Raw genomic sequence first — 18,662 nt, forward strand, 5'->3', positions numbered from 1 at the left:
AGAGAGGGAATGAGACTAGGAGGTGGTGCGGGAGTGGGAGACGCTAAACGTCTGGTCTGTGAGGTATGATGTGATCCAGGAGAGGGCCAGGTCAGTGATGCCAAGAGATGAGAGAGTTTTCAACAGAAAGGAGTGGTCAACAGTGTCGAAGGCAGAGGACAGGTCAAGGAGAAGGAGGACAGAGTATTGTTTCTTGGTTTTGTCTGTTAGTAGGTCATTGGTGACTTTGGTAAGGGCAGTCTCGGTCGAGTGGTGGTGTCGGAAGCCAGATCGTAAGCGGTCAAAGAGGGAGCAGGAGGAGAGGTGGGAGGACAGTTCTGAATGGACATGTTGTTCAAGTAGCTTTGAGGCATACGGAAGAAGTGATATGGGGCGATAACTGGACAAGGAAGATGGGTGAAGTGAAGGCTTTTTGAGGATGGGTGTAACGGTAGCATGTTTAAAAGCAGAGGGGAAGACACCAGAGTTTAGTGATAGGTTGAAGAAATGAGTTAGGGCTGGTATAAACACTGCGGTGAGGTTAGGGATGAGGTGGGATGGGATTGGGTCAAGTGCACAGGTGGTCAGATGAGATGTGGAGAGTTTTCCTTCTGTAATGGTAGAGAAGCGGGTTTTGGGAGAAGAGGGCTGAGCAGTTGTGTAGAGGGTCTGTGGGGACTGTGTACTGAAGCTATCTCTGATGTGGACTATCTTTTGTTTGAAATATTTGGCAAAGTCCTCAGCTGAGAAGAGAGGAGAGGGTGGGGGCGCTGGGGGACGGAGAAGGGAATTAAAAGTGCTAAAAAGTTGTTTAGGGCTGTGGGACAGGGAAGATATGAGAGATGAGAAGCAAGCCTGTTTTGCATCAGCGAGTGAGGATTTGAATATGAGGAGGGATTGCTTGTATGCGGTGAAATGATCTTTAGAATGGGATTTTTTCCATCGCTGCTCAGCAGCCCTGGAAGCTTGGTTGGTGTGCCAGGGTTGTCTGTTAATTTTCCGGATTTTGTTGTGTGTGAGGGGGGCAACAGTGTCCAGAGCTGTACTTAATGTGGTGTTATATAGGGTGGTAGCAGCTTCTGGGTCTTGGAGGCAACAGATGGTAGAGAGTGGGAGAAGAGAGTTGGATAGCAAGCAAATGTCAAGATGTTTGAGGTTCCTGCGGGGGTGTGCTAGTGTGTGGACCGGGGATGCTGCAGAAGAGACCAATAAAGAGAAGGTGAGTAGTTTGTGGTCGGATAGGGGGAGAGGCAAATTAGAAAGGTTAGATAGGGAGCAGAGGCGGGAAAAGATCAGAGCCAGAGTGTGACCATCTCTGTGGGTGGGAGCTGAAGACCACTGTGATAGGCCGAAGGAGGAAGAGAGTGACAGGAGTTTAGAGGCGGTTGAGTGGCATGTGTCAATAGGGATGTTGAAGTCACCCATGATGATAGTGGGGATGTCGGCAGAAAGAAAGTGTAGTAGCCAGGTGTTAAAGTGGTCAAGAAATATGGTGGCTGGGCCTGGAGGGCGGTAAATGACTGCTACTTGAAGGTTGGAGGCAGGGCCGATCCTACCCGGGGTGCAGTGGGTGCCCCGCACCCCAGCGCTGTCACCCGAAAGGCGCCGGGCGAGCCGCCGGGACTTTTTTTTTTTTGACTTATTTTTATTTTTTTAACCACCTCCCGGTGGGCCGGGCCGCCTCAGCCTCAGGGTTCGAGTGGGGCCGGGGGTGTGCCGTGACAGTGACGAGTCCGTGACACAAAGAACAGACACAGACAGACACACACATATACTGACATGACTCACGTGTGAGACTGAGACCGCCTCCTGTAGTCCGCCTCCTGTAGTCCGCCTCCTGTGCTCTGCGAGTCTGCCTCCTGTCCTGTGCTCCGCCTCCGTGCTCCGCCTCCTGTGCTCTTCCTGACTGCCTCCCATCTTCCGGCCGGCAGCGTAACGTCGCTCACTGCGACGTAACGTAGTGAGTGACGTCACGTCATGTTACAGTTACGCTGCCGCCGGGCGCCAATTTTGAATATTGAAGAGCGGGACTGGAGCACTGCCAGTGCCACGCCAGCCACGCCACGCACCAGCTTCTGCCTGCCAGTGCCCGCCCCTGCGCCCTAGTAGTGCCAACTGGCTTGAAGTTGTACTAAGTTCGCTGTGACTGTGAGAATACATTTGGAGTCCTGACTCCTGACTGTCCCACAGGCAGTAAGTTAGAGTGAATACTGAATAGTGTTGATTAGTGATAGATTATATTAGATAAGATAGTAACTTATGTAAGGCCTCTTTCACACTTGCGTTGTCCGGATCCGGCGTGTACTCCACTTGCCGGAATTACACGCCGGATCCGGAAAAACGCAAGTGAACTGAAAGCATTTGAAGACGGATCCGTCTTCAGAATGCTTTCAGTGTTACTATGGCACCCAGGACGCTATTAAAGTCCTGGTTGCCATAGTAGTAGTGGGGAGCGGGGGAGCGGCATACTTACCATCCGTGCGGCTCCCGGGGCGCTCCAGAATGACGTCAGAGCGCCCCAGGCGCACGGATGACGTGTACATGCGATCACGTGATCCATGCGCTTGGGGCGCCCTGACGTCACTCTGGAGCGCCCCGGGAGCCGCACGGACGGTAAGTCGGTAAGTATGCTGCTCCCCGCTCCCCACTACACTTTACCATGGCTGCCAGGACTTTAGCGTCCCGGCAGCCATGGTAACCATTGAGAAAAAGCTAAACGTCGCATCCGGCAATGCGCCGAAACGACGTTTAGCTTAAGGCCGGATCCGGATCAATGCCTTTCAATGGGCATTCATTCCGGATCCGGCCTTGCGGCAAGTGTTCCGGATTTTTGGCCGGAGCAAAAAGCGCAGCATGCTGCGCTATTTGCTGCGGCCAAAAAACGTTCCGTTCCGGAACGGAAGACATCCTGATGCATCCTGAAGGACGGACTGTCCATTCAGAATGCATTAGGAAAATCCTGATCAGTATTCTTCCGGCATAGAGCCCCGACGACGGAACTCTATGCCGGAAGACTATAACGCAGGTGTGAAAGAGCCCTAAGTGAGCTATTGAGCTTGTAAATAAACTTGTGCAAACTGCAAACTATATGAGTAGTTACTAACTACTCATATACTTTGCACAAGTTTATTTACAAGCTCAATAGCTCACTTACATAAAGGAACGGACGTCTTACAATAGGGTGGGACACTGTTATGGGGGGGGGGGGAGGAGAAGTGATATGTGGATGATGACACATTTATATAGCACAAGATGCTTGCGCTGCCTGCCATATATGTGTGTCATCCACAGATCCCCCCGGCCACCTATAACAGTGTCATCCACAGATGCCCCATAACAGTGTGTCACCCACAGATGTCCCCATAAGTTCCATAACAGTGTCATCCACAGATGCCCCCATAACCGTGTGTAATCCACTGATGCCCATAACAGTGTGTCATCCACAGATCCCCCATAACAGTGCGTCATACTGTCATCCACAGATCCCCCATAACAGTGCGTCATACTGTCATCCACAGATCCCCCATAACAGTGCGTCATCCACAGATCCCCCATAACAGTGTGTCATCCACAGATCCCCCATAACAGTGCGCCTGCGCACTGAGGAGAGACAGGAAGGAGGGCACATAATCAGTGGAAGCAAGCAGAGGACGGTACAGCAGACGACTGAATCGCTTCTTTTGTAAGTAAATTGTTTTATTATAAATGTAGTTTAATGTTTTTGTCTTTTATTATATTCTGGCTTTTGCTTGGTTATGTATGATGCTTTTTGATAATAAGTAAATGTAGTGGTGCTATAATGTGGCCCCCAGGCCTCTCTGATGTCCTGCAGGCTGGTGCTGTAGTGTGGCCCCCAGGCCTCTCTGATGTCCTGCAGGCTGGCGCTGTGGCAGCATACGGTCGGTCAGGCAGCAGAGAGGCTCTGGGGCGGTCATTGTGCTCTGGAACTTTTCCCTTCACAGCCACAGCTATCTCTCTCTCGTACAGTGCAGACTCCACAAGAGGCTTTCCGTTTGCTCTCCGTCCTCTTAAAAGTCTATGGGAATCAAAACTGATCCATCTGGTTCCTGTTATGCAAGACTGAAAACAAAGTCCGTCTTGCATAAGGGGACCCAGACTGATCCGTTATGCTTTCTCATAAACTTCTATTAGGACAGAGCAAAACGGAATGCCTCTTAGGGTCCATTCACACGTCCGTTGTTTCTTTCCTGATCTGTTCCGTTTTTTGCGGAACAGATCTAGACCAGATCTGGACCCATTCATTTTCAATGGGTCCTGAAAAAAATCGGACAGCTCAATTTCAGATTTTTTTTCAGGACCCATTGAAAATGAATGGGTACAGAACTGGTCCAGATCTGTTCCGCAAAAAACGGAACAGATCAGGAAAGAAACAACGGACGTGTGAATGGACCCTTAAAGGTTTCCGTTTTGCATTCCATCTGGCCATTCCGTTTGAAACGGAACCTATAACGGAATGGCATAACGTAGATGTAAACCCACCCTGTACGGAATAGGTGGTATTTGCCAGAGTTGCTGGAGAACTGTGAGTGCAATTTCGGGGGCACTGACCTGTACAGGGTGTGGAGGATGGGGAGGTTGAGATCCACTGAGGATATTATAAGACTTTTCTGTAGCTTCCTATATTGTTGCAAAGCTTGTGTGTTGGCTGAAGCCTTCCTATCTTACTGGTGGCTGGCCCTGCCCCTCAATTGTGATTCCGGGTTTGGCTCCGCCCCTAGACTGCAAGGGGGTGGGGCTGAAGTTGTTGCCATAGAAACACTGTAAAGGGGAGGAGTTAGTAAGATAACCACGCCCATGTGGGGGCGCCAGAAATATTTCTGCACCCAGGCGCCTGTGACCCTAGGATCGGCCCTGGTTGGAGGGAGAGTAGATGCGAACAGAGTGTACTTCAAATGAGGTGAGCGTAAAGGAGGGTGGCAGTGGAGTTGGGCTGTAGGAGCAGGTGTCTGATAGGAGAAGACCAACTCCTCCACCATGTTTGCAGCCGGGGAGGGGGGTGTGAGTGAATTGAAATCCACTATAAGAGAGTGCAGCAGGAGGGGTGGTGTCTGAGGTTGTCAGCCATGTTTCTGTGAGACCCAGAAAGGAAAGGTTTTGAGAGATGAACAGTTCATGAATGTACGTCAGTTTGTTACAGACGGAGCACGCGTTCCATAATGCTCCTGCAAGAGGAACCAAAGAGGCAGGGGTCAGAGGAATGGTAGTTAGGTTTAAGGGGTTGTAGAAATTTGTAGAAGGAGATTTGTAGTGGGACATGGAAGTGATAGTGGGGATTTGCTGAGGGGGTCCTGGATTTGGAGAGATATCACCAGCAGTAAGGAGAAGCAGAGAAAGTGTTAGTAGATGAGAATAGGAGAGGGCAGGAGGTGTCTGTGTGTGTTTGGGAAGGAAGTGTTTTATGTTGGCAAACAGGTTTGTGCAAGTGTCAGATGAGAAGGTAAGATGGAGGAAGAGATGAATAGTTCCTTGCTGGGTGAATGGATGTGGGGGTATTTCAGGAGGTTGTGGAAAAGTAGGAGGAGTAAGAGGAAAAATTGAAACATTGTTAGCATTGACTATGTCTGTAATTACTTGTGGTCCCCTTCTGGTCCCATTCTGGTATAATTCAGTCTGTGCACTTAAAGAGTTGCACTTGAGAGATGTTGCATGTGGAAAGACCAAGGTCTGAAAAGACCTAAGACCTTAGATTTATACCACTCAGTGATCAATCAGGTGTGACCAAGAGGGGAGGGGGTACATTTGGCCTAATCAAGGAGGACCAGATACAGGGGTGAAATAGTCAATGTAAACAAATACTCAATAAATCCAGCAGGATAAGAGACATTAATAGTTCAGACAAGACATACCAGGATTTAGAAGGAGAGATGAGAGGGATGGACAAGATCACACTGTGGAAAAGCTGGGTGTGGGTGTAGCAGTAAGCTTCAGACAAGACATACCTGGAGATGAGAGAATTGGGTGATGGTCAGTAGGCAGTGATGACAAAGTAGATTCAATATCCGTAATATTACATTCTGGTATAATTCAGTCTGTGCACTTAAAGAGTTGCACTTGAGAGATGTTGCATGTGGAAAGACCAAGGTCTGAACATGTATGTTAACATGTATAACTCCTAACATCCTCCCTTTCTTGTGAAATCAAGTAATATATAACATAAGATGATTGGATACCACAATACATTCCAAAGGTGACAATGCTTTATGTAATGTATCTAGCACACAAAATCCTTATATCTTGTTGGTGTCCTAAAAACCCTAGTTCTACTACGTCTTGGTGCGGCAGGAGCTTCACATTGTTGCATATGATCATCCATCCCTGTTTCTTTTGGAGTTGTCTCATCTGGAGATGTACCTGGTGTAATCACGTCACTTATTTCACCGTCAGATTTGTTATCCGCAGTCCTCAGAAACTTCCTGTTCCTTCTGTACAACTGTCCATTTGCTTCCACTTTATAAGATCGTGGAGCGACTTTCTCCAAATAAATACCTTGTCGCCAAATTTCATCTGTTGACGACGGCGATGGTTGTATTCGCACTGGCTGACCAATGCTTAGTTCGGGAAGTTCCTTGGCTCTTTTATCATAATCTGCCTTTGCTTTTTTGCGTCTTTTAGTTAGGTTCTCGACCACTCCTTTTATAACCTTTGGAAACAGCCGTTTCTGATCAGTCGGAAGTCAAGTCCTGGTCCTTCTTGACATTAGCCGTTGTACAGGACTACTGCTGGTGCCTTCTGATGGGGTCTTTCTCCAGTCAAGAACCACTTTCCAGATATCCTTGTCATCTCGTTTAGCTTTCTTTATGAGTGTTTTTGCTATTTTTACAGTAGCTTCAGCCAGGGGCGTAGCTAGAAATGCATGGGCCCCATAGCAAAAATAATTTTATGGGCCCCCCAGTGCCATCCACAGATCCCCCTCCCTATAACAGTGTCATCCACAGATCCCCCTCCCCTAAACAGTGTCATCCACAGATCCCCCTCCCCTAAACAGTGCCATCCACAGATCCCCCTCCCCTAAACAGTGCCATCCACAGATCCCCCTCCCCTAAATAGTGCCATCCACAGATTCCCCTCCCCTAAATATTGCAATCCACAGATCCCCCTCCCCTAAACAGTGCCATCCACAGATCCCCCTCCCTATAACAGTGCCATCCACAGATCCCCCTCCCCTAAACAGTGCCATCCACAGATCCCCCTCCCCTAAACAGTAACATCCACAGATCCCCCTCCCCTAAATAGTGCCATCCACAGATTCCCCTCCCCTAAATATTGCCATCCACAGATCCCCCTCCCCTAAACAGTGCCATCCACAGATCCCCCTCCCCTAAACAGTGCCATCCACAGATCCCCCTCCCCTAAACAGTGCCACCCACAGATCCCCCTCCCCTAAACAGTAACATCCACAGATCCCCCTCCCCTAAATAGTGCCATCCACAGATCTCCCTTCCCCTAAATAGTGCCATCCACAGATCCCCCTCCCCTAAAGAGTGCCATCCACAGATCCCCCTCCCCTAAACAGTAACATCCACAGATCCCCCTCCCCTAAATAGTGCCATCCACAGATCCCCCACCCCTAAACAGTGCCATCAACAGATCCCCCTCCCCTAAACAGTGCCATCCACAGATCCCCATCCCCTAATCAGTGCCATCCACAGATCCCCCTCCCCTAATCAGTGCCATCCACAGATCCCCCTCCCCTAAATAGTGACATCCACAGATCCCTCTCCCCTAAATAGTGCCATCCACAGATCCCTCTCCCCTAAACAGTGCCATCCACAGATCCCCCTCCCCTAAACAGTAACATCCACAGATCCCCCTCCCCTAAACAGTGCCATCCACAGATCCCCCTCCCCTAATCAGTGCCATCCACAGATCCCCCTCCCCTAAATAGTGACATCCACAGATCCCTCTCCCCTAAATAGTGCCATCCACAGATCCCTCTCCCCTAAACAGTGCCATCCACAGATCCCCCTCCCCGAAACAGTAACATCCACAGATCCCCCTCCCCTAAACAGTAACATCCACAGATCCCTCTCCCCTAAATAGTGCCATCAACAGATCCCCCTCCCCTAAATAGTGCCATCCACAGATCCCCCTCCCCTAATCAGTGCCACCCACAGATCCCCCTCCCCTAAATAGTGCCATCCACAGATCCCTCTCCCCTAAATAGTGCCATCCACAGATCCCCCTCCCCTAAACAGTAACATCCACAGATCCCCCTCCCCTAATCAGTGCCATCCACAGATCCCCCTCCCCTAAATAGTGCCATCCACAGATCCCTCTCCCCTAAACAGTGCCATCCACAGATCCCTCCCCCCCTAAACAGTGCCATCCACAGATCCCCCTCCCCTAAACAGTGCCATCTACATATCCCTCTCCCCTAAATAGTGCCATCCACAGATCCCTCCCCCCTAAACAGTGCCATCCACAGATCCCCCTCCCCTAAACAGTGCCATCTACATATCCCCCTCCCCTAAACAGTAACATCCACAGATCCCCCTCCCCGACGCTCACAGGAGTACATTTATAAACTAATCAGTAACTTTAACTTTAATCATTGACATTGCTGATCTCTTTACTTGGATTGGATACCTTACTCCGTCTTAGCTCCGGTAACAGCAGGCATTGCGGGCGGGCGGCGCTCACTCACTGAAGTCACGCGCCTGCGCCGCCTAGTGGGAGGAGCAGGCGCGTGACGTCAGTGTGTGAGCGCCGCCCGCCCGCACTGCCTGCTGTTACCGTTACCGGAGCTAAGACAGAGTAAGGTATCCAAGTCCAATCCAAGTAAAGAGATCAGCAATGTCAATGATTAAAGTTAAAGTTACTGATTAGTTTATAAATGTGCTCCTGTGAGCGGCGCGGCCCTGTATATTCTAACCCCCAGGCAAGCTTCCCTGTCACCATGGGAACGGCTGGGGGTTAGAATATGATCGGATCTTCTGAGTTACTCAGTGGCCTGGCTGGAGCCTCCCCAGCCTCTGTGTCGGCCCGGCCCTGCGTGCGCCCTGCTCCAGTCCTGACCTGACTCCTTCTCCCCAGCCAAGCCCGAGCCGCGGACTGCCCGCGCCCAGCCCACTACACTAGTGTAGTGGGCGGGCGGTCCGCGGCTCGGGCCTGGCTGCCTGTGTGTAGTGTGTGTGTAAATAAAAAAAAATAAACAGAAGGCGACCCGGACGGGCCCCCAGTGGCGTAGGGCCCCATAGCCACTGCTATGGTTGCTATGGCGATCCCTACGCCACTGGCTTCAGCTTTACCGTTGGACTGACTGTGATACGGGGATGATGTAAGATGTTCAAATTCCCACTCTCTACAAAATCGTGCAAACTCTGAGCGCATATTTTTGGGTATAATGACTCTGTGTCCTTTATACAGAATTCCATTTTGTATGCTTATCTCATCTCTGAAGCCCCAGTAGTCCCTGATACAAATCGGTATTTTTTCTTTCTGGTCTGGCCATCCTGTAAGAACAGTCATTTTTAATGTTTGCCCGACTTCATCTTGTTCTGTGAACTTCTGAATTTGTTGTAGGCTCAGATCAGACACTTAGATATTCTTCAAAGCTTTTCTCTTCCAGTTCCTTAGAAAATGCATTCTCTGATTGCATCAAGAAAATCTCATAATCTGGGGTGTCCTTGTCCATTGTCTTGTGAGGTAATGCTGCTATATACGACTGCTGGTACTAAAATGGGGATAGGGCAAGGAGAGGGAAAGGGGGGGGGACCCCCAACCGGCCCCTTACAACTTAAACCAAATAAAGACTCCGACAACCTAGTTTTATCAACCAAAACCTTTACTGGGTGATGATCGGCCACAGCGAATTTTTTCTTTTAACAAAACGGTATAAAACACCAGCTCCTCCACGACCCATTCCTCCGATGCGGTATACCACCCTGGATCCCCCAGGGTGTACGTACGCCAATAACTCTTCAGCACGACCTTTCCTTTTCAAATGCCGCCAGCTGTGACTTCCACTTTCCCCTTTCCATCGAACCTCAAAAGAGAGACATAATGAACCAAACTGGTCTTGAACCACATATCACCATTTTTTATTTTTTATTTTATCTTATAAAAGTATAAAAGAAACCTGATATACAATTAAACCTGAAACCTAAGGGCGGGAGGGCGGGCAACTCGGCTTGCCCTGTCAAGAGGAAGTCCCTAACACTAACCTCCCCTATATATCTCCACCCATACTCCTCCTCCCACCGGCTCCCCCATTCCTTCCTTACTCCACCTACTACTTCCTTAACCCCTAACTATCCTCCCTCCTGACCACTAAGCAGGGGCCTATTCTTTACCCCTAACCAGGGAAACATAAGGGGAGGGGAAGGGGGACCAACAGTCCCTCATCACCCTCCTTACCCTGTCGGGTGCTCTCCAATTTCTGATCCTTTTTTGTAAACCACATTCAGGTTGTATTTTTGCAACTGTAGCATCATGTGCTGTAGACGTTTTGGTGCTACTAGGAGAGTTTAAAAAAAAAAAAATGCTGTCTAGTGGCTTATGATCAGTCTCAATGTTAATAATATTTTTTCCATGTAAGTACTGATTAAACTCCTGGCATGCATATACAATGGCAAGACATTCCTTTTCAATCTGGGCATATCTTTGTTCTGTTGAAGACAGTGTACGTGATGCAAACGTCACTGGCTGACCTCCTTGCAAAAGTGTTGCTCCAAGACCTTTTTCACTGGCATCACATTGGACTGTTACTTCTTCATTGACATTGTAGTATCTCAAAACTGGATGTTTAGTAACAATATCTTTTATTTGCTTGAGGGCTTCATCATGGCTGGATTGCCAGGCCCACAAGCTGTCTTTGTCTGTCAGTCTGCGTAGTGGTTCACATACAGTTGCAAGAAAAAGTATGTGAACCCTTTGGAATGATATGGATTTCTGCACAAACTGGTCAAAAAATGTGATCTGATCTTCATCTAAGTCACAACAATAGACAATCACAGTTGGCTTAACCTAATAACACACAAAGAATTATATGTTACCATGTTTTTATTGAACACACCATGTAAACATTCACAGGGCAGGTGGAAAAAGTATGTGAACCCCTAGACTATTGACATCTCCAAGAGCTAATTGGAGTGAGGGGTCAGCCAGGGAGTCCAATCAATGAGATGAGATTGGAGGTGTTGGTTACGGCTGCCCTATAAAACACACACCAGTTCTGGATTTGCTTTTCACAAGAAGCATTGCCTGATGTGAATGATGCCTCGCACAAAAGAGCTCTCAGAAGACCTACGATTAAGAATTGTTGACTTGCATAAAGCTAGAAAGGGTTATAAAAGTATCTCCAAAAGCCTTGCTGTTCATCAGTCCATGGTAAGACAAATTGTCTATAAATGGAGAAAGTTCAGCACTGCTGCTACTCTCCCTAGGAGTGGCCGTCCTGTAAAGATGACTGCAAGAGCACAGCGCAGACTGCTCAATGAGGTGAAGAAGAATCCTAGAGTGTCAGCTAAAGACTTACAAAAGTCTCTGGCATATGCTAACGTCCCTGTTAGCGAATCTACGATACGTAAACCACTAAACAAGAATAGATTTCATGGGAGGATACCACAGAGGAAGCCACTGCTGTCCTAAAAAAACATTGCTGCATGTTTACAGTTTGCACAAGAGCACCTGGATGTTCCACAGCAGTACTGACAAAATATTCTGTGGACAGATGACACCAAAGTGGAGTTGTTTGGAAGAAACACACAACACTATGTGTGGAGAAAAAGAGGCACAGCACACCAACCTCAAAACCTCATCCCAACTGTGAAGTATGGTGGTGGGGGCATCATGGTTTGGGGCTGCTTTGCTGCGTCAGGGCCTGGACAGATTGCTATCATCGAAGGAAAAATGAATTCCCAAGTTTATCAAGACATTTTGCAGGAGAACTTAATGCCATCTGTCCACCAGCTGAAGCTCAACAGAAGATGGGTGTTGCAACAGGACAACGACCCAAAGCATAGAAGTAAATCAACAATAGAATGGCTGAAACAGGAGAAAATCCGCCTTCTGGAGAGGCCCAGTCAGAGTCCTGACCTCAACCCGATGGAGATGCTGTGGCAGGACCTCAAGAAAGCGATTCACACCAGACATCCCAAGAATATTGCTGAACTGAAACAGTTCTGTAAAGAGGAATGGCCAAGAATTACTCCTGACCGTTGTGCTTGTCTGATCTGCAACTGCAGGGAACGTTTGGTGGAAGTTATTACTGCTAGAGGAGGTTCAACCAGTTATTAAATCCAAGGGTTCACATACTTTTTCCACCTGCACTGTGAATGTTTACATGGTGTGTTCAATAAAAACATGGTGACATTTAACTCTTTGTGTGTTATTAGTTTAAGCCGACTGTGATTGTCTATTGTTGTGACTGAGATGAAGATCAGATCACATTTTATGACCAATTTGTGCAGAAATCCAAATCATTCCAAAGGATTCACATACTTTTTCTTGCAACTGTACATCCGAAAGATGGGGTAAGAATTTTGAAAGGCAGTTTAGAAACCCTAGCAGTCTCTGAACTGCTTGTACATTGTCAGGCTTTGTTACTTCTAAAATTGCTCTGACTTTTTCTGCTGTGAGTAAATGTCCCATGTATGGTACTGAAGACCGCCTCAATCTCAGCTTCTTTTTATTGAATTTTAGGTTCAGCTTTCGTGCTCTCTCTAAGAGTCCAATCAAATTCTTGTCATGATCCTTTGTGGCCTCCTCTGTAGTGTCACCACAGCCATACACCAATATATCATCTGCAATAACTTCCACTCCGCGGCAGACCTTCTACTGCTTCATGTTGTCTACGTTGACATTCTTCTGGCGCAGTAGCAATCCCAAAAGGCATGCGTAGCCATCGGTAACGCCCAAAGGGAGTCCAGAATGTAGTGAGATAACTGCTTTTAGTGTCCAGTTTTACTTGCCAGAAGCCATCCTGAGCATCAGAGACAGAAAATACTTTTACATTTGTTAAACTTGGCAGGATTTCCTCTGGGCATTGGATAATGTGAGCGTTTTAGTGCTTTATTTAAGTCTTTGGGATCAAGGCATATTCGCAGCTTGGACATGATAATTAGCAACAATAGAAAACGAAAGATGTCCCATTGCAAATAAACCCGAAATCGGCATTGAAAATCTGTAAATTGGAAAATTAAACCTAAAATAATCCATACCGGGTTTTGAATATAACCATTCTAGGTATAAAACCCCACCATTTATGCAGGAGGGGTGCTACCACTGAGGAAGGGGAGAGTCATCCCCGAAACGTGTCTGGTAAAATTATAATTGAAACATAAACTTCACCCCAAAAAGAATGGACTTTACTTGGATGGAAAACAGTGCACTTTTTATCTTATAAACAAACTACTATCGCTTAATATAATCGAAGATTCGATTAAAGTCTGATCGGAACTTACCGGAAGATCCAGTCCTGCTCGTTCACAACGTCAGTTCTGTGAGTACCACCCATGTGGTGAATCAACCTTCAAACAAACGCGAGATGCCGAGGGAGACACAGCCGGGACGCCGGTCTGTAGTTGGCCTTAGAAGGGACCACGGAAATTGGCGCACTGTCGGGACAAACAAAGGTAAGTCCACTAGGTGGGTCATCAGCACAGTTTAAAAGGATCTTGTTGACCGGTTATTAGAATCCTCACAAAAGGACAAAATCCACATTCAGTCTGATACCAACGAATTGCTACATTGGCCAAACACATCGTCTATTTTTTCCAACACTGCGGTGAGACATTGTGAATACATTGTTGCAACAAAGGATACTGAACAGCGATTTCAGATTCACAATCTAATTTAAGTAGCCGATTTGATGTTGCCATGCCTCAGAACGCATAATTAATCGACTCGTTATTTATCTTGAGCCACTATATGTTATATAAATTGTGTGTAATATTTTATATTCGATATTTTATTTTTATATTTTAACATATTATGTCTGTAATAAATAGATTGTAGTTCAGACTTTGTCCAGGTTGGTCCATATGTAAAGTGTGCCAGTCTTCGATTTTTGTTATATGAATCAATTTAGATCGGAGCCCCTGACTGGCATTGACCTGACTATTCTGGCACTTGCTTTCTGCCTGCATTTACTACAGGACAGTGGTCTCTGCCCCAGGGGTGGTTGTTTCCACAGTATCTACATCTGATTGTTTTTACTTTGCTTTCTTTCATGGGCTTTTTATGTTTTAGCGGTATAATGTACGGCTTCGGTTTCACTTTTGCTTTCTTGCATTGCTTGTATCTGCATTTCTGTAAGTTCACGGCTTCTACACCTGTCACTGGCTCTCTGTAGGTTCAGGTCTGGTACTCGGAGCATTCTCTTTCTAGCATTAATGTCTTTTGATCCCAGAACTATTCTGTCTCTGATAAGTTCATCATGTAATACTGACATGTAGCGGCTAGCTGCCTCAGTCTAGTCCCATTCTGATCTATAGTTTCCAATGGGCCTTGGTTTGTGGTATTGAATATGTACCGTGAAGGCATAAAATGACTCTGTGATGCAGACAGAGTTTTCTCTGTGTCCTGCTTGTCGGCATCATGGACTGAGAGGTGCTGATGAATACGCAGACAGTCTCTCCCCATCACTATCCTTACCTCGGAGTCTTTCTTATCAAGTTCAGTTGCCACCTCATAATTAGTGATGAGCGGGAGGTGCCATATTCGATTTCGCGATATTTCGCGAATATTCGATTGAATATTCGTCTTATATTCATCAAAATCGAATATTCGTCAAAATTCTATTTATCGCGAATAATATACAATTTAATTATTTGCGTATTGTGATTTTTCTTTTGACAGTTCCTATGACTATGGCTAGGCTAATATGTGTATTTTACGAATATTCAAAAAGACGAAGTTAGAGCAATATTACAAATATTCGTAAAATACACATATAGACTGTAATTTAGCTAATATTGTGCTATAATCCTTTTTTTTTTGTCAATTTTTTTTTTGCCTTTTCTGAACTTCAGTTTTGGAAAATAGGTACACTATTAAAAAAATTACTATAGCAGTATATTAGCTAAATTACAGTCTATATGTGTATTTTACGAATATTCGTAATATTGCTCTACGAGCAATATTTACGAATATTCTAAAAGACGAAGTTATAGCACTAGAGCGAATAAATTAGTTATTTAGAATAGTCGTCTTTTTTTTTTCCAATGTGTACTGTTATTCCACTTTGGCATACTTTGGCACACATGGTGACGGGGACGCTTGTCGGGGAGGAGTATGCGAACAACTGTACAGATAGGAAAAAAATAATGCCAAAATTCTAAATAACGAATATATTCACTATATTGCTATGTATTAGTTTTTTAGAATATTCGTCATTTTATTTTCCATATGAAAACATGATTCCCCTCTGCTTAAGTTGCTTGTGGGCCAATGGCTTATTGACCCACAAGAAAGAAGCAGGGAGGAATCATGTTTTTAGATGTTACAAAATGACGAATATTCGATATAACTAGAGTTGAGCAACAGCAGAGGCCAGGTACAAATGTGGCCAGCCAGGGCCCACTACTGGAGGACGAGGAGGAGGTGGAGGAGGTGGAGGAGGATGAAGCCTGTTCACAGCGGGGTGGCACCCAACACAGCTCGGGACCATCACTGGTGCGTGGCTGGGGGGAAACGCAGGACGATGACGATACGCCTCCCAAAGAGGACTTAGCACTTCTCGAAAAACCGCTCCGACCTACTGATGAGCCTTCTTCGCTCTAGAAAAAGTTCTCCGCAACTCTCCTCCCATCTAAGCCCCTTTCTACGCTATATGAGGAGCTGATCTCTTCCACACCCCCAGACTTACAGTTTCTAAAGGCCTGGGAGAAAGAGCTCTCAATAACTCTATCTGAGCCTGACAAAGCTTTTATTCTTACACACTTTCATGGATTTAACCGCTGAATCAAGATCCAGGCCAATTCCTACAAATTACTGACGAGATGGTATAAGACGCCGGAATTCCTTCATAGGCTCAACCCTGATATCTCAGATCTGTGCTGGAGGTGCGGAGTGCGGAACAGAAGTTGGTTCGCTTTCCCATATATGGTGGCATTGCAGTAAAATCCGCCCTTTCTGGTCTCAGGTAGAGAACATGTTGAACCGGATTTGTGATACCCAAGTCTAGTTAGACGCAAAACTGATATTGCTTTGATGCCCTAATGGTTCTTTGCCTCCCTCTAAATCCAATCTTCAGACCTTGCTCCTCATCGCGGCCCGCTTATTAATTCCCCTTCTTTGGAGGAATGACTCCCCTCCTTCTATTTTGTCATGGATTGAGAGATCTGACCAAATATTTAGATTTGAGAAATTGGCTCATTCCAGACCTCAGTTCCTGAAATTATGGTCCGCCTTGAAGCAATTCCAAAATTTTCAGATCCTCGTGAGAAACAACATCCTACATACCCCCCACCTACCCCCCCCCCCCCGCTATGTTCTTTCCCTTGTCTCCCCCCCTACTGTTACTCATGTTCACTAGTGTTGATCACGAATATTCGAATTTTGAAATTTTATCGCGAATATAGGTACTTTGAAAATTCGCGAATATTTCGAATATAGTGATATATATTCATAATTTCGAATATTATTTTTTTTTTTAATCAGTACACATGATCCCTCCCTGCTATTAGCTTGTGGGCCAATGAGAAGGCTGCAGTATATTTGACTTTAGGAGTAGTGTTGTTTGCGAATTTTCGTAATACAAATTGTTTATTGCTAATTTTTCAACTTACAACCATTAGACAAAGAAGATTATAGCCCTAGATTAGCTAAATTGCTCGATTTTTTTTTTCCGAATATTCGCTATATTGCTATAGCTTTGTTTTTCAGAATATTCGTAATCTAAAACAAGAATATATAGCAATATAGTGAATATTTGAAAAAAAAAGAATCTAGAGCAATTTAGCTAATATAGTGCTATAATCTTTTTTTTTATAGTTGTAATTTTTTTAAAATCTGAACTCCAGATGAGAAAAAAAATTACAACTATTAGACTAAAGAAGATTATAGCGCTATATTAGCTAAATTGCTCTATATTCGATTTTTTTTTCGAATATTCGCTATATTGCTATGTATTCTTGTTTTAGAATATTACGAATATTCGAAAAAACAAAGTTATAGCAATATAGCGAATATTCGGAAAAAAAAAAAGAATATAGAGCAATTTAGCTAATTGTGCTATAATCTTTGTCTAATAGTTGTAAGTTGAAAAATTTACATTACGAAAATTTGCATATTACACAATCATTACCTTGCCGATTTTTCAAGTAAAAAAAATCGTTGAATATAACGAATATTCGAATTTGCCAATATTCAACGAATATTCTACAAAATATTTGCGATATATCGCGAATTCGAATAAGACCCCTGCCGCTCATCACTAATGTTCACACATGTCTTCTCTCAATACCATGAGATTGTTGTCATTATCTGTGACTGATCTAAATTTGAATTGTGTCGCCAGCTGCGACTGGCTTCTAGAGATAACATGTCTTATCGTTGCTGATAACTTGCCTCTTAATAAAAAGAGATTTGGTTAAGAATATAACTACTATAATACTGCTCCTGTGTACAAGAATATAACTACTATAATACTGCTCCTATGTACAAGAATATAACTACTATAATACTGCCTCCTATGTATAAGAATATAATTATTATAATACTGCTCCTATGTACAAGAATATAACTACTATAATACTGCCTCCTATGTACAAGAATATAACTACTATAATACTGCTCCTATGTACAAGAATATAACTACTATAATACTGCTCCTATGTACAAGAATATAACTGCTATAATACTGCTCCTATGTACAAGAATATAACTACTATAATACTGCTCCTATGTACAAGAATATAACTACTATAATACTGCTCCTATGTACAAGAATATAACTACTATAATACTGCTCCTATGTACAAGAATATAACTACTATAATACTGCTCCTATGTACAAGAATATAACTGCTATAATACTGCTCCTATGTACAAGAATATAACTACTATAATACTGCTTCTATGTACAAGAATATAACTACTATAATACTGCTTCTATGTACAAGAATATAACTACTCTAATACTGCTCCTATGTACAAGAATATAACTACTATTATACTGCTCCTATGTACAAGAATATAACTACTATAATACTGCTCCTATGTACAAGAATATAACTACTATAATACTGCCTCCTATGTACAAGAATATAACTACTATAATACTGCTCCTATGTACAAGAATATAACTACTATAATACTGCCTCCTATGTACAAGAATATAACTGCTATAATACTGCTCCTATGTACAAGAATATAACTACTATAATACTGCCTCCTATGTACAAGAATATAACTACTATAATACTGCTCCTATGTACAAGAATATAACTACTATAATACTGCCTCCTATGTACAAGAATATAACTACTATAATACTGCTCCTATGTACAGGAATATAACTACTATAATACTGCTATGTACAAGAATATAACTACTATAATACTGCCTACTATGTACAAGAATATAACAACTATAATACTGCCTCCTATGTACAAGAATATAACTACTATAATACTGCTCCTATGTACAAGGGTATACCTACTATAATACTGCTCCTATGTACATGAATATAACTACTATAATACTGCTCCTATGTACAA

General features: G+C 44.6%; 1 long non-coding RNA gene across 1 annotated transcript in view; it reads right to left on the reverse strand.

Moving 5' to 3' along the window:
- Positions 1 to 9,795: 9,795 nt before the first annotated feature.
- LOC122926957 overlaps positions 9,796 to 18,662 on the reverse strand; it is a 38,760-nt gene continuing 29,893 nt past the window's right edge. Inside the window, exons 2-3 of the long non-coding RNA XR_006387738.1 lie at positions 13,404 to 13,556; positions 9,796 to 9,985 (exon numbers count right to left, since the gene is read on the reverse strand). This is a non-coding gene — a long non-coding RNA (uncharacterized LOC122926957). The remainder of the gene's footprint in view (positions 9,986 to 13,403; positions 13,557 to 18,662) is intronic.

Source organism: Bufo gargarizans, chromosome 2 (assembly GCF_014858855.1).
Source record: "Bufo gargarizans isolate SCDJY-AF-19 chromosome 2, ASM1485885v1, whole genome shotgun sequence".
Classification (NCBI taxonomy): Eukaryota; Metazoa; Chordata; class Amphibia; order Anura; family Bufonidae; genus Bufo; species Bufo gargarizans.